Genomic DNA, 14,993 nt, shown 5'->3' with positions numbered 1-14,993 from the left:
CCATCACCTGTAGGTCAGGTATGCAAGAAGAAAGGAAAGTTTCTCTACTCTACCACATGAAAAGGCTAGGGAGGTAAAGTGATGAATTAAATGAAGGCTGAAAGGTGCTCTGTGCATAATTACTGTTTCTTACCTATTCATAAGTCACAATCTATTCTTTCTAACATGATTAATAAGAAGAAATTCTCCTACAAACTTAACCCTTTATGAGGGATATCATAGCCAGCCTCTTATGTTTATGAGCCCAGTTCAAAGGGCTTACAGGCTTTTCTGTGGAACTCACACCCTCTGTCTCATTTCCAAAGAAATTACTACGAATCTACAGGGAAAGCACGGTACTATTATCCCTGTGCCATAAATGACAGCACACACCCAGAAAAGTGAGGATATAAGGCCAAATTAATTCAAAAGGTCAAAGGGGGAAGTATCTTTGTGCATTTCCTTTCTGGTGACTTTGTCAACCGCAGCTATTGGTCTTCACTGTGGTGACTTTGTCAACCAGCAGCTGTTGGTCTTCTCTGCTGTGACTTTGTCAATCAGCAGTTTTTGATCTTCTTCTGCTGTGACCTTGTCAGCCAGCAGTTGTGAATCTTCTCCTGCTGTGACCTTGTCAGCCAGCAGTTGTTGATCAGCTCCCAACAGGGGATGGTCACGTGGGGAACCCAGACCTGGGAACTTTGGCTAGGACCACCCACATTTGGGTGTGCCAAAGGAAACTTCCCAGGAGCACTTTGGAAAAAAGCAACCGTCTGCCAGCCAGTGAGATTTCACCACATCATATTAGCTTGACCAACCTAGAGGCCCTTTAAATATCCACCACGTGGGTCACCCTATGCAACTTCCCCGGCTTCCATGTCCCTGGGACCAGAAAATTTCGTTGGGCAGAATGCGCTCTGTACTCAATAAAGCCTTTTATTATTCCACACTTCATGGCTCCGGCCCTTTCCTTCTTCCTCGGAGGGGAAAAAATACCTTACAGTGCCTACCAATCTAGTTTAAATTTGAGAATTTGGCTCTCAAAAGAAATTTCAATGGTTATACTGTTAATATTTAGCTCTATTAACTAATGAGTTTGCCAACCACTGGCTTAGGAATAATAGCTTATTATCCTCCACTGGTATGTAAAAAATTGTGAAAAAAATATTTTCTATGTTAAAAATGTATATGTTATTTCAAAGGTCTTTTGTTAATTCTTTTTATTTTCTACTAGAAAATATAATTTCTATTCTAACATAGCCCTATAATGTTGAAATCTTGGTTTAAATATTAAGGAATATGTAATAATTGTTAATAATGTCTTTTTATATAATGTTTAGTTTATTATCATTTTGAAGCAGTATTGTTCAATAGTAGGTCATTAAATCCAGAATGACAAATATTACTATTAATTGGCTTAACAATAGAAAATAAATAACTAATTGTAGTAGTGAAAAACATTTTAAATTTTGAGCCCAAATTAAAAGGGCTAAAGATATGAACTGAAATCTGTTTCTCTTGAGCTTTTTAGACATTATTTGTTAGGGTGCATAAAATTACAGCATAAATAAGGTGTGTTTTCTTAAAATGTAAAAAAAATTATACTTAAATAAAATATAAAATATATTAGTCATTTCAATTAGTGATTGTAACTAAATTGTGAAAATGTAAGACACAAATGTAATAGGAAATAGCTTAAATCCTTTTTTCCCAAGTGACCTATAGAATTAGAAAGCTCAAAATTCCCTTTATCAGGAAAACCTCAAACCCTAACAGGACTGTTAGACAATCAAGACCACCTCAAGAAAATATTTCTAGTTGCTTATCTTAAGTAGAATTCTAACAACCAAGCAAGTGAGGAAAGTTTGGACACTTTCCAGCAGGTTCTGTTAGCCAAGATCAGAAAAAATACTGAGGCAGTCAGCTTAGCCTTTACATAGCAATCAGCTCTAGAAATTAAAAAATATAATTTTTTTTTTGTATTTTTCTGAAGCTGGAAATAGGGAGAGACAGTCAGACAGACTCCCGCATGCGCCTGACCGGGATCCACCTGGCACGCCCACCAGGGGCGACACTCTGCCCACCAGGGGCCCTCTGCCCCTCCGGGGCGTTGCTCTGCCAAGACCAGAGCCACTCTAGCGCCTGGGGCAGAGGCCAAGGAGCCATCCCCAGCGCCCGGGCCATCTTTGCTCCAATGGAGCCTTGGCTGCGGGAGGGGAAGAGAGAGACAGAGAGGAAGGAGGGGGGGTGGAGAAGCAAATGGGCACTTCTCCTATGTGCCCTGGCCGGGAATCGACCCGGGTCCCCCACACGCCAGGCCGACGCTCTACCACTGAGCCAACCAGCCAGGGCTGTTATAAATTTTTTAAAGGTACCATCATCAGCTGCTAAAAATAAATGAATAAAACTAAGCATTTCAGAAGGGACATTGCTCCTCCCTCAATCACATAACCCTGTCTGGCCCCTAAAGATGACTGGTTAGTCAGGGACGGGTAAGATCCCTAAAATCAGGGACGACCTAAGACAGGCACAAAGATGGGCCAGAAGGAGAAGGCTTAGAAGTAACAAAGGTGATGCTCAAACCTTCACCACAATAATGTAGGAGACTGCTGCCCTAAAATATTGAGTTTTATCTACTAACCAGGACACCAAAAAAAAAGGGAGACTCCCTAAAAACTCAAGAAAAACCAAAAAGCTGAAAATGGTACCTAAAACCAGTGGGGTTTTTGGAAATTTTAATGACTTTACTAAAACCCCTGTTGCTAAAGGTTTATTTGCAACGAATTAGAAAAAGATTTTGCTAGCAGGAAAAGGATAATTAGAAAAGCTAGACTTAGAATCCATTACAGAAGACATAATGTCTAAGTGTTTAGTCTGTGCCCAACTAAATACTAAGCAAAGTAAGGAAATTGTAAAAAAAAAAAAAAAAAAAAAAAAAAAAACGGGCAAAAACGAACTTTCCCAGGTAAATATTTAGAAATACATTTTACTAACATAATTAACAAAGAGGTAGAAGTTTTTCCTACTAGAATGAGACCACAATAACAGTTATTAAGAAATTGCTATATGAAATTCTTTCCAAATTTAGCTTGCCCATTCTAATGAGGGGCCTGCATTTGTATCCAAAATCTCACAGCTAGTAGGAAAGAAACTCAATATAAATTGAAAATTAATTTGAAGTTACATTATGCCTACAGGCCCCAAAAGTTCAGGGCAGGTAGAACAAATTGTAAAGGAAACTTTAACCAAATTTGTTTTTGAAACTGGTGAGAAGCAGCCCTCCTTAGAATGAGGGGCACCCCCTCTCACCCCCCAGCGCTAACAGCACTGTCTTCCCTTCAATCGGCATGGAAGCAGGGCCTGGGCATATTCCTGACTGACAGCTAGACGCAGAGGTGGCAATGACTAGGACCCAACTGTACAGAGCTCAGCCCTCTTTTGTTTACTCAACACGGCAAGGTGAAGCTTTTGCAGAAGTGCAGTTGCGGGAGCTCGATCTCCTGCGTGGTGACCAAGGACAAGCTTGTCAACCACAGATGCCCCTGTCAAAAGCACACCCCCACCTCAAGTCCAGCGTGAGGCAGCAGGCCTTCCTCAGCATTTGCACTGAGGAGTGAAGGTCCCTCCTCCGCACCTGTGGCTACGAACTAGCCCAAGCTTGCCGCTTCCTGCAAATCTCAGCCTCTATGTATGTCTATGTTGTCAACCTGGCATTTCACATGTAGCTGCTGGCACTGCCACTGATACTGCCCATGATACCGGCTATCTGGCTGGTCCACAGGGAACACAAAAGCCTCTGCCTGCTGGCCAGGATCCAAAACACCTACCGTGCCTGCCTGACACTGCTCTTTAGGACCAGCATTGTAGAACCTGGCATGGTCATCAAACTGCTCTGCATGCACCTAGCCTGGGCTTGCTGACTGTCACGGCAGGCATCCTTCTCACAGACACAGCGGCAACCCAACCCCAGAGTGCTGCATCTTATCCCGGACATTGTGCTACTCTTCTGGGCATGCTTCATTCCCTTCCGGATATAGCAGCTATTGGTCCAGTACTTTGGCGTCCAGCCACTCACACGCCATGGCAGAAGCACCAGTGGGTGCATAGGCATACCTAAGACTTCTGGCAGTGCCACCCCCACTCCCGGCATGCCTGTAGCAGCTTGCTGTTCTCCAGCAGCCAGCTTAGTTGTCACTAAAGGTTAAACTTTTTAAAATTAAGAATTCTGACTAAAAATAAATTGTTATAAAAACCAGTTAATTTTACATAAGTTACAGAAAATTTGTACAGTTTATAAGAAATTGATCAATAACATTTGTTTCTTCAATGAACTGAATTACTATTAATGAAAGCATTAAATCTGTCTGTTAAATATCTGTTACATGTTATAGGCTAATACTCCTACTCAACAGCCTCATGCACCTCATTAAATTAAGTCAAAGATTTGACTCAAAATATAAAACCAGTGGGGAATGTGGTAAGGTACCAAAAAATTGAAAAATTAATATTAATATTTTAGGAGAAAAAGTCAGGTTCCTTGTCCTCTCCTTTCTGCAGGGAGTGAGGGAAGAGAAATGTAAAACTTTTCTGGCTTGCAAGACATACTGTGTAGGGAAACCCCCTTTTACTAGGAAGATTAAAGGGCATTTTATGATTTGGGCTAGCATACAAAGAGATTTTGTAAATATGATTTTTATACTTGTGTGTGATTTGCACCAACTCAGGATAGACGACAGCATTCCATTATAAATAAAAAAATTTTGTGCTATGTTTTAAATAGAAGTAGAAAGAAAACTTGAATTCCCTCCCTCCCCCTGCACCTGTAAGGAATAAAATAAACACCTAGCCAGGTGTGTGGGGGGGGAGAAGAGAGATTAAGCAAAGCCTTTTCTTTCCCTTTCTTTCTTTCTTTAAATGGGCCATCCACAGATGCTTATTCCCTAGCACCATGTAGGCTCCCGGTCCCATTCTGAAGGTGTATAGTTAATGTCTGTACCTCTAGACAAAGGAATAGCAGATAAACACTGAAAGATTTGGAAATGTCTTTTAATATGAAAAGCAACATTTTTTTGCTATTGTGTTACCTTATATGTTTTAACATGTAGAAATGTTTTTAATAAATCCTATAGACCAGTGGTAGTCAACCTGGTCCCTACCCAGTGTGGGCGTTCCAGTTTTCATGGTGGGCGGTAGCGGAGCAACCAAAGTATAAATAAAAAGATAAATTTAACTATAGTAAGTTGTTTTATAAAGATTTATTCTGCCAAACTTAGTGAAAATCCGACATAAAGTACTTGGTAAGTAATTATTATTATGTTTTTACTTGCTGTAGCTCTACTTTATAAATTTTATAAAGTTACTTCACTACTTCATAAATCACCATTACTGTGGAACTGGTGGGCAGTTAGAAAATATTACTACTAACAGAGATACAAAAGTGAGCGATAGGCATAAAAAGGTTGACTGCCCCTGCTATAGACAAATGTTATAAGCTTGCTAATTAATTGTGTCATCTTCCCCTCCTTCTCCTACCAACCTGTGTGTGATCAAAGATATATAACCCAGCCCTGGCCGGTTGGCTCAGTGGTAGAGCGTCGGCCTGGCATGCAGAAGTCCGGGTTCAATTCCCGGCCAGGGCACACAGGAGAAGCACCCATCTGCTTCTCCACCCCTCCTCCTCTCCTTCCTCTCCGTCTCTCTCTTCCCCTCCTGCAGCCGAGGCTCCATTGGAGCAAAGATGGCCCAGGTGCTGGGGATGGCTCCTTGGCCTCTGCCCCAGGCGCTAGAGTAACTCTGGTCGCAACAGAGCGACGTTCCAGAGGGGCAGAGCATCACCCCCTGGTGGGCAGAGCGTCGCCCTCTGGTTGGGGTGCCGGGTGGATCCCGGTCAGGCGCATGCAGGAGTCTGTCTGACTGTCTCTCCCCATTTTCAGCTTCAGAAAAATACAAAAAATACACCAAAAAAAATATATAACCTACCTCAGGGCTATATGCAGTCTGAACAACACAATTTGGGTCAGCTTTGCCCCATGTTAGTCATATGCAACTGGCATATTAATAAATCTCCTCCTTTTAATAAAGCTCCTTAAAAATTCATTTAAACTTGGTGTCTCTACATAAACCTGGTGGAATGTTACTTTACAACAACATGTACTCTGAGTGTAGATTCAGCCTTGCTATGGTAAAGGGATAAAAGCATCATTCTTCTTTAGTGCCCCATTAGCATCCAGAAAGTTCTCAGGATTAAAGATGTCTGGTATGTCAAAGTAGCATGGGTCAAAGAGAGCAGAGGTCAAGATGGAAAATATTTCAGTGCCCTGAGAGATGATCACAAGATCAAAAATACTGCCATTTTCTTCCCCACCCCACCCTTAAAACACAAGATAAAACAAGAAGCCCTGGTGATTAAAATATAATAATAATAATAAAATAAATAAAAACAAGAGAACAAGTTTGGAGATTAAGAGGACCCAGGATCCCACACAGGATGACCACGCGGGGCACACCAATGGGGAGGAGGTCTCCAAATCTCTGAATCTAGTGGATGACAGCTTCAGTGTATGACATTTTAGCTCTGTCATCAAGGGCTAGAAGACAATGTGAACCAATCACCTGATCAATCTCCTTGTGGACTTTCTCTGTACAGAAGCATAGAACCAGTGAACCTCACTGAAGGGGCATTTCAGCAGGGACACTATTTTCTATAGGCCAATGAACCAGGAAAAACCTGTACTAAAGTGTTACATTGTTGATACTCCTCAGAACAACCAGCTTGGGGTGGGCAGAGCAGCAGGAAGAAACAAGAATTCTCATTCTTTGAAATTTAATAAATGTTATAGATTCTTTCCCCACATGCACAAGGAAACACACACATAAGCATGTGAGTACATGTGCACATACATCACAGATTTTGCAAAAAAAATTTCAAATTGAGAACTTGAGGCTATGAACCTGTCAAAATTCCTTCTGCAAGATGAATGGAAAATAAAGAAATATTTATTGTGTGTGCATTACAAATGAGGCACTGTGCTAGGTCCTCAAGAATATAACAGTGAAATAGATCAATAGAGTAATCCATGAACAATTGAATAAATGAATATATCACTCAATCAATTCATAAATAAAAAGACTAATGAATAGAAGAACATTAATTAATGGATGTGTGTATTTACTTATCAGTAGATGAGGTAATAAATCATTAATAAATGATTCATGGACAAATGAATGAACCTAATTAACCAATTATTCACATGAATAAGTGGATGGTTGGATCTAAGGAAGGATGTAGAAAACAAATAAATTAGTGGAGATATAGATAGCTAAAATAATAAATGAATGATAATTTGATGACAGATGAATAATTAAAGATGAGTCAGTGAGTGCATTATAACATTAATAAATAAAGTGGTAGAAGGGTTAAATATGATTGAAAGACCAAATGATGGAAAGGTTAAGTAATGAAATCTAGTTTATAGAAGGGATAACTGGATGCTTAAATAAATAAGTAGATGAGCCAATGAACCCATGACAAAAGTTCATTCAATTAACCAGTGTTTCAAAGGATCAACAGATGAATCTATTAATCTAAATTTTAAAAATGGAAGTGTATGTTCTTGAGTGAATCATAGATAAAAGAAGCTAAGTATATCAATTAATGGATAAAAGTACAGACACATGAATGAATGGGTGGGTGAGTGGATAGACGGAATGAATAAATCTTTAAGTGATCAGTGAAAACAAGAAGGCAGTTTAACAGATCCTTCATTCATCCATCCACCACCAACAGAGCTGCCTTAGTTGGCAGCTCATTTAAACCTGTAGTGTTTCTGACTTAAGATGGAAATGCTGCCTTTCTTTTTTTTTGGAGACCAGCATTTTTATTTCCCACTGGGCCATACAAAGAACACAGCTCTTCCTGCCAACAGTCCTGGGTCAGCCCTCCAGTCTGGAGGGAGCAAGGACCATGTGCTCCTAGAACCCGCAGGCAACAGCTTCCAATTCTCTAGATATTGCCTCAGGTGCCACAACCCAGGATCCAACAGCTGGGACAGTGGCTCCTGGTCCTTATCTTCCTGGTCTTCCTGGTCATGACCGAGGGAAACCAGCTCTGCTCACGGGAGTATGTCAGGAGCCATTTGGGGAGGCCCAGCCTAGGCCCTGATTCCCTTTCCGTTTCTTTTTTTTTTTTTTTTTTTAATAAATTTTTATTAATGGTAATGGGATGACATTAATAAATCAGGGTACATATATTCAAAGAAAACATGTCTAGGTTATTTTGTCATTAAACTATGTTGCGTACTCCTCGCCCAAAGTCAGATTGTCCTCCGCCACCCTCTATCTAGTTCTCTGTGCCCCTCCCCCTACCCCTAACTCTCTCCCTCCCTCCCTCCCATGCCCTTCCTCCCCCCACCCCTGGTAACCACCACACTCTTGTCCATGTCTCTGAGTCTCATTTTTATGTCCCATCTATGTATGGGTTCATATAGTTCTTAGTTTTTTCTGATTTACTTATTTCACTCCGTATAATGTTATCAAGGTCCATCCATGTTATTGTAAATGATCCAATGTCATTATTTCTTATGGCTGAGTAGTATTCCATAGTATATATGTACCAGAGCTTTTTAATCAACTCATCTATTGATGGACACTTGGGCTGTTTCCAGATCTTCGCTATTGTGAACAATGCTGCCATAAACATGGGGATGCATTTCTCCTTCCGGAACAGTTCTACGGTATTCTTGGGGTATATTCCTAAAAGTGGGATAGGTGGGTCAAAAGGCAGTTTGATTTTCAATTTCTTGAAAAATCTCCATACTGTTTTCCACAGAGGCTGCACCAGTCTGCATTCCAACTAGCAGTGTAGAAGGATTCCCTTTTCTCCACATCCTCGCCAGCACTTATTGTGTGTTGTTTTGTTGATAAGCGCTATTCTGACAGGTGTGAGGTGATATCTCATTGTGGTTTTAATGTGCATTTCTCTAATGATTAGTGATGTTGAGCATTTTTTTAATATGCCTATTGGCCATCTGTATGTCCTCTTTGGAGAAGTGTCTATTCATTTCTTTTGTCAATTGTTTGATTGGATTGTTTGTCTTTCTGGTTTTGAAATTTACAAGTTCTTTATAAATTTTGGTTATTAACCCCTTATCAGACGTACTGTCAAATATGTTCTCCCATTGTGTAGTTTGTCTTTTTATTCTGTTCTTATTGTCTTTGGCTGTGCAAAAGCTTTTTAGTTTGATATAGTCCCATTTGTTTATCCTGTCTTTTGTTTCACTTGCCCGTGGAGATATATCAGCAAATATATTGCTGTGAGAGATGTCGGAGAGCTTACTGCCTATGTTTTCTTCTAAGATGTTTATGGTTTCACATCTTACATTTAAGTCTTTTATCCATTTTGAGTTTATTTTTGTGAATGGTGTAAGTTGGTGGTTTAGTTTCATTTTTTTGAAGGTAGCTGTCCAATAATCCCAACACCATTTTTTAAAGAGGCTGTCTTTACTCCATTGTATGCCCTTACCTCCTTTGTCAAATATCAATTGTCCATAGAGCTGTGGGTTTATTTCTGGGTTCTCAGTTCTGTTCCATTGATCTATGTGCCTGTTCTTATGCCAGTACCAGGCTGTTTTGAGTACAATGGCCTTGTAGTATATCTTGATATCAGGAAGTGTGATACCTCCCACTTTATTCTTCTTTTTTAAGATTGCTGAGGCTATTTGTGTTCTATTTTGATTCCATACAAAGTTTTGGAATATGTGATCTATATCTTTAAAGTATGTCATTGGTATTTTAATTGGTATTGTATTGAATTTATAAATTGCTTTGGGTAATATAGACATTTTAATCATGTTTCTTCTTCCTACATGAGCATGGTATATGCTTCCACTTGTTTGTATCTTCCTTGATTTCTTTTATCAATGTTTTATAATTTTCTGAGTACAAGTCTTTAGTCCCATGGTTAAATGTACGCCTAGGTACTTTATTTTTTTGGTTGTAAGAGTGAAGGGGATTGTTTCCTTAATTTCTCTTTCTGACTGTTCATTGTTGGTGTATAAAAATGCCTGATTTCTGAGTATTGATTATATATACTACCACTTTCCTGAATTCATTTATTAGGTCCAGTAGGTTTTTGACTGAGACTTTAGGGTTTTCTATATACAATATCATATCATCTGCAAATAATGATAGCTTTACTTCTTTTTTTCCAACTTGAATGCCTTTTATTTCTTCTTCTTGTCTGATTGCTGTGGCTAGGACTTCCAGGATTATGTTGAATAAGAATGGTGAAAGGGGGCACCCCTGCCTTGTTCCTGATCTTAAGGGGATTGCTTTTAATTTTTGCCCATTGAGTATGATGTTGGCTGTGGGTTTGTCATAGATGGCTTTTATCATGTTGTGGTATGTTCCCTGTATTCCAACTTCGTTGAGAGTTTTGGTCATGAATGGGTGCTGGATTTTATCAAATGCTTTTTCTGCATCTATTGGAATTATCATGTGGTTTTTCTCCTTCCTTTTGTTTATGTGATGAATCACATTGATTGATTTGCAAATATTGTACCAGACTTGCCTCCCCAGGATAGATCCCACTTGATCATGGTGCATGATTTTTTCCATACATTGTTGGATCCCGTTTGCTAATATTTTGTTGAGGATTTTAACATCTATATTCATCAGAGATATTGACCTATAATTTTTTATCTTTGTGTTGTCTTTGTCTGGTTTTGAAATCAGAATTATGCTCACCTCATAAAAGAAGGTTGGAAGTCTTCCTTCCTCTTGAATTTTTGGAAATAGCTTGAGATGGATAGGAATATTTGGTAGAATTCACTTGTGAAGCCATCTGGCCCAGGACTTTTCTTTGTTGGGAGTTTTTTGATAACTGTTTTGATCTCATTTGGTGTAATTGGTCTGTTTAGGTTTTCTGATTCCTCCAGATTGATTTTTGGAAGATTGTATGTTTCAAGGAATTTGTCCATTTCATCTAGGTTGTCTAGTTTTTTGGCATACAGTTATTCATAGTATTTTTTTACAATATTTTATATTTCTGTTGTGTTGGTTGTTATTTCTCCACTCTCATTTCTAATATTATTTATTTGAATCCTCTCCCTCTTTTTCTTGGTGAGTCTCGTTAAAGGTTCATCGATCTTATACACCTTTTCAAAGAACCAGCTCCTGGTTTCATTGATCCTCTGTTTTGTTTCTTTTGCCTCTATGTCATTTATTTCTGCTCTGATCTTTATTATTTCCTGCCTTCTACTACATTTGGGCTTTACTTGCTTGCTGTTCTGTTTCTAGTTCTTTTAGATGCAGGGTTAAGTTGTTTATTTGAACTTTTTCTAGCTTCTTAAAGTGTGCCTGTGCTTCACTCTCAGTACTGCTTTTGCTGTGTCTCATAAATTTTGGGTTGTTGTATGCTCACTATCATTCATTTCTAGAAATTTTTTTATTTCTTCTTTGATCTCATTCTTAATCCATTAGTTATTTAACAACCTGCTATTCTGTTTCCATGTGTTTGAGAATTTTTGAGCTTTTCTGTTGTGGTTGATTTCTACTTTCATGCCAATGTGATCAGAGAAAGTGCTTGATATGATTTCAATCTTCTTAAATTTGTTGAGACCACTTTTGTGCCCTAACATGTGATCTATCCTAGAGAATGTACCATAAGCACTTGAAAAGAATGTATATTCTGCTGCTTTAGAGTGAAAGATTCTGAATATATCTATTAAATCGAGTTGATCTAGTGTGTCCAATAATTCTGCTGTTTCTTTTTTTTTTTTTACATGACATTTTGCTTTATTGATGGTGACATACAGTAAAAATCTAATATACAATAATCACCCATGGTCCTTTATAAATATTTAAAGTTCTTTTTCACAAGTGTAACCACACTGCAGTCATACTATAAACTAAATTTTTAGAAGACAATTTGAGAAATAAAATGAAAACATAATTCACAATGAGATGGATTTTACTCAGACTTTAAACATTCTCATTACAATCAGTTTGACTTTTACTAAGAAGTTGATAATTCTGGGAAGTCTTTCTGAGGATTTATCTTCACAAAATTAATGGTAACATTCATGTATCTGAAGTCCTATAGTCTTATAAAGTTTATTCAGAGTTCATAAATGAAAACAGATTAGAACATGTTCTTAGATGCCCAAAGGACTTAAAATTCTTTAACATATTCAGTTTGCCTTAAGATATGTTGCTTGAATTGGTAACTGTTGTTTCCAAATACTATCTTTTCATGTCTTCACTGCCTGGATCAGATCTTGAAGCCAGTCTACACCTTCTTGCAATCCTTCTCCTTTTATGGCATCACTAGCACAAATATGCCATGGCTTATCTTTGATGTTCTTTAAACCCAGCAACTGGGACACTTTCACAGATGTCACTGCATCTCTAAGATCCATTTTGTTTGCAAAGAATAAGATTGGTATGCGTCAGTGCTTAATATCTGGAGGTTATTAAGATATTAGAAGAGTATCAAGTTCTTCTTTGCCCAGAACCATTCTTAATCTGTCACTGCTATCAATGACAAAAATCATGGCTTGTCCATCTTTATAATAGTGTTCCCAGAGATTTCTGTATCTTCCTTGACCTGACATGTCAAACACTGTAAAAGACAAACTGGATGATTTGAACTTTTCTATGCTGAATCCTATTGTTGGAACTATATCTTGAGATTGAGCATTTGCTGGTTTAAGTTTGTTAAAGATTGTTGTTTTGCCACTATTATCCAGCCCAAGGCATAAAACATGAACTTGCCTCTTCTTCAGGTCCAGAAGCCCTGAAAGTCTGTCTAACAATCTCATAATGTGATTCAAATATTTGCAAACCAGCTGGTCTCCGCGGTGAGCTCTGTGGGCCTAGGAGCTGGCGAGGGGCATGGCTCGCAGCCGTCTATGGCATGCTACCCCTGCACGGCATCCCCCAGCCCGGTCCTCACCATCCCTCTGCAGGAGGGATCACAGCCCCGGGGCCGAGCCGCCTCCACAAGTTGGCAAGTCTGCTGTTTCTTTGTTAATTTTCTTTCTTGAGCATCTATCTAGTGATGTTAGTGGGGTATTAAAATCCCCTACTATTATAGTATTGCTGTTGATCTCCCCTTTATATCCATCAAAGTCTGCTTTATATATTAAAGTGCTACTATATTAGGTGCGTAGATATTTATAATAGTTATATCTTCCTGTTGGATTGCTCCCTTTATCATTATGTAGTGGAATTCTTCACCTTTTACTATATTCTTTGTTTTAAAGTCTATTTTGTCTGATATAAGTATTGCTACCACCGCTTTTTTTCATTTCCATTTGCATGAAATGTTTTTTTTTCATCCTTTTACCTTCAATCTATGTGCATCTTTTGTTCTCAGGTGTGTCTCTTGTAGACAGCATATGTACGGGTCCTGTTTTCTTATCCATGCAGCTACCCTATGTCTTTCCATTGGATCATTTAATTCATTTACATTTAAGGTTATTATTGATATGTAGTTGTTTATTGCCATTTTATTCTTTAAAGCTGTATTCCTCTTTTGCTATATTCTTTTCCCACTTTGATCTGTTTACACCATGGCCCTTAACATTTCCTGCAGCATTGGTTTGGTTGTAATGAATTCCTTGAGTTTTTTTTTTCTGTCTGGGAAGCTTTCTATTTCTTCTTCAATTTTAATTGATAGCCTTGCTGGATAAAGTAGTCTTGGTTGTAGGTTTTTGTTCTGCATTACTTTAAATATTTCTTGCATTCCCTTCTGGCCTCCAGTGTTTCTGTTGAGAAGTCTGATGTCATCCTTATGGGGGCTTTTTTGGAGGTGATGGTCTTTTTTTCTCTAGCAGCTTTTAATATTTTCTCTTTATCACTTAGCTTTTGGTATTTTAATTATGATGTGTCTTGGTGTAGGTTTCTTTGAGTTTCTCTTTAATGGAGTTCTCTGTGCTTCTTGACCTTGTGAGAGTTTCTCCTGCATTAATTTAGAAAAATTTTCAGCTATAATATGCTTGAACAAAGTCTCTATCCCTTGTTCTTTCTCCTCTTCTTCAGGAACCCCTATAATGCAGATGTTATTTCTCTTTATGTTGTCACAGAGCTCTCTAAGAGTTTCCTCAGACATTTTGTGTCTCCTTTCTTTTTTCTTCTCTGCTTTCATGCCTTAATTCCAGTTGTCCTCCAACTTGCTGATTTGATCCTCAGCTTCATTCATCCTGTTTTTAATTCCTTCCATTGTGGTCTTCATTTCTGATATTGTATTTGTCATCTCTGAATGATTCTTTTTTAATATTTCAATATCCTTTTTTATACTTGCTATTTCTTTATTTAGGTGATCATAATGACCATCCATTGTTGTTCTAAGATCCCTAAGCATCCTTACAATCATTACTTTAAACTCCACATCTGGAAGTTTGGTTATTTCCATATCACTCAGTTCATTTCCTGGATGTTTCTCCTGTGGTTTCATTTGGATTGCACTTCTCTGTCTTCTCATTATATCTGAATATTTGGGTGTTTTGTTTGTACAGCTGGTTGAGTCTAGGCTTGGTGTTGTTTGCCTCCAGTTTTAAATTGTGTTATTTCTAAGTCTTCTTGGGTTGGCCTCAGCTATTATTTGTAATCTACTTTCGGATTTGGGATACTTTGAAGTCTTGATTTGTTTGTTTTCTTAACATGTGATTGTCTTGTTTGTTGAGCTCAGCAGGGGGCTTATTTGAAACTGTATCCAGGAATGCAGTGGGTGTAGCCTGAGGCTCTGAAGTCCTCTTCTGCCAGTTAATCTCTCTGAAGGCAGGTTGATTTCTCAGCTTCAGTAAGGGGAGGTGTATCTCATATCTCCATGGAGACCTGAGTTACTTCCCCTCCACACTTCTTGTTTTTGGCTGTGTCTTGTTGCGCTGATTGGAGCTGGAGAGATTTCTGGAGATCTGTAACCTGGAAGCACTTTGTATTTCACTTTGTGGAAGGATCAGCCCCTCCCCCAGCTATGGCTGCCTTTAGCACTGAATGAGTCAGCTTTTCAGGTTCCC

The 14,993-nt window shown here is 38.7% G+C and overlaps 1 pseudogene; it reads right to left on the bottom strand.

Moving 5' to 3' along the window:
* Positions 1-11,880: 11,880 nt before the first annotated feature.
* Positions 11,881-12,850, bottom strand: LOC136312921 (ADP-ribosylation factor-like protein 6 pseudogene; annotated as a pseudogene).
* Positions 12,851-14,993: the final 2,143 nt, after the last annotated feature.

Source organism: Saccopteryx bilineata, chromosome 9 (assembly GCF_036850765.1).
Source record: "Saccopteryx bilineata isolate mSacBil1 chromosome 9, mSacBil1_pri_phased_curated, whole genome shotgun sequence".
In the NCBI taxonomy this organism is placed as follows: domain Eukaryota; kingdom Metazoa; phylum Chordata; class Mammalia; order Chiroptera; family Emballonuridae; genus Saccopteryx; species Saccopteryx bilineata.
The sequence above is the reverse complement of the archived record's forward strand: the minus strand, read 5'-3'. Positions and strand labels throughout refer to the sequence as shown.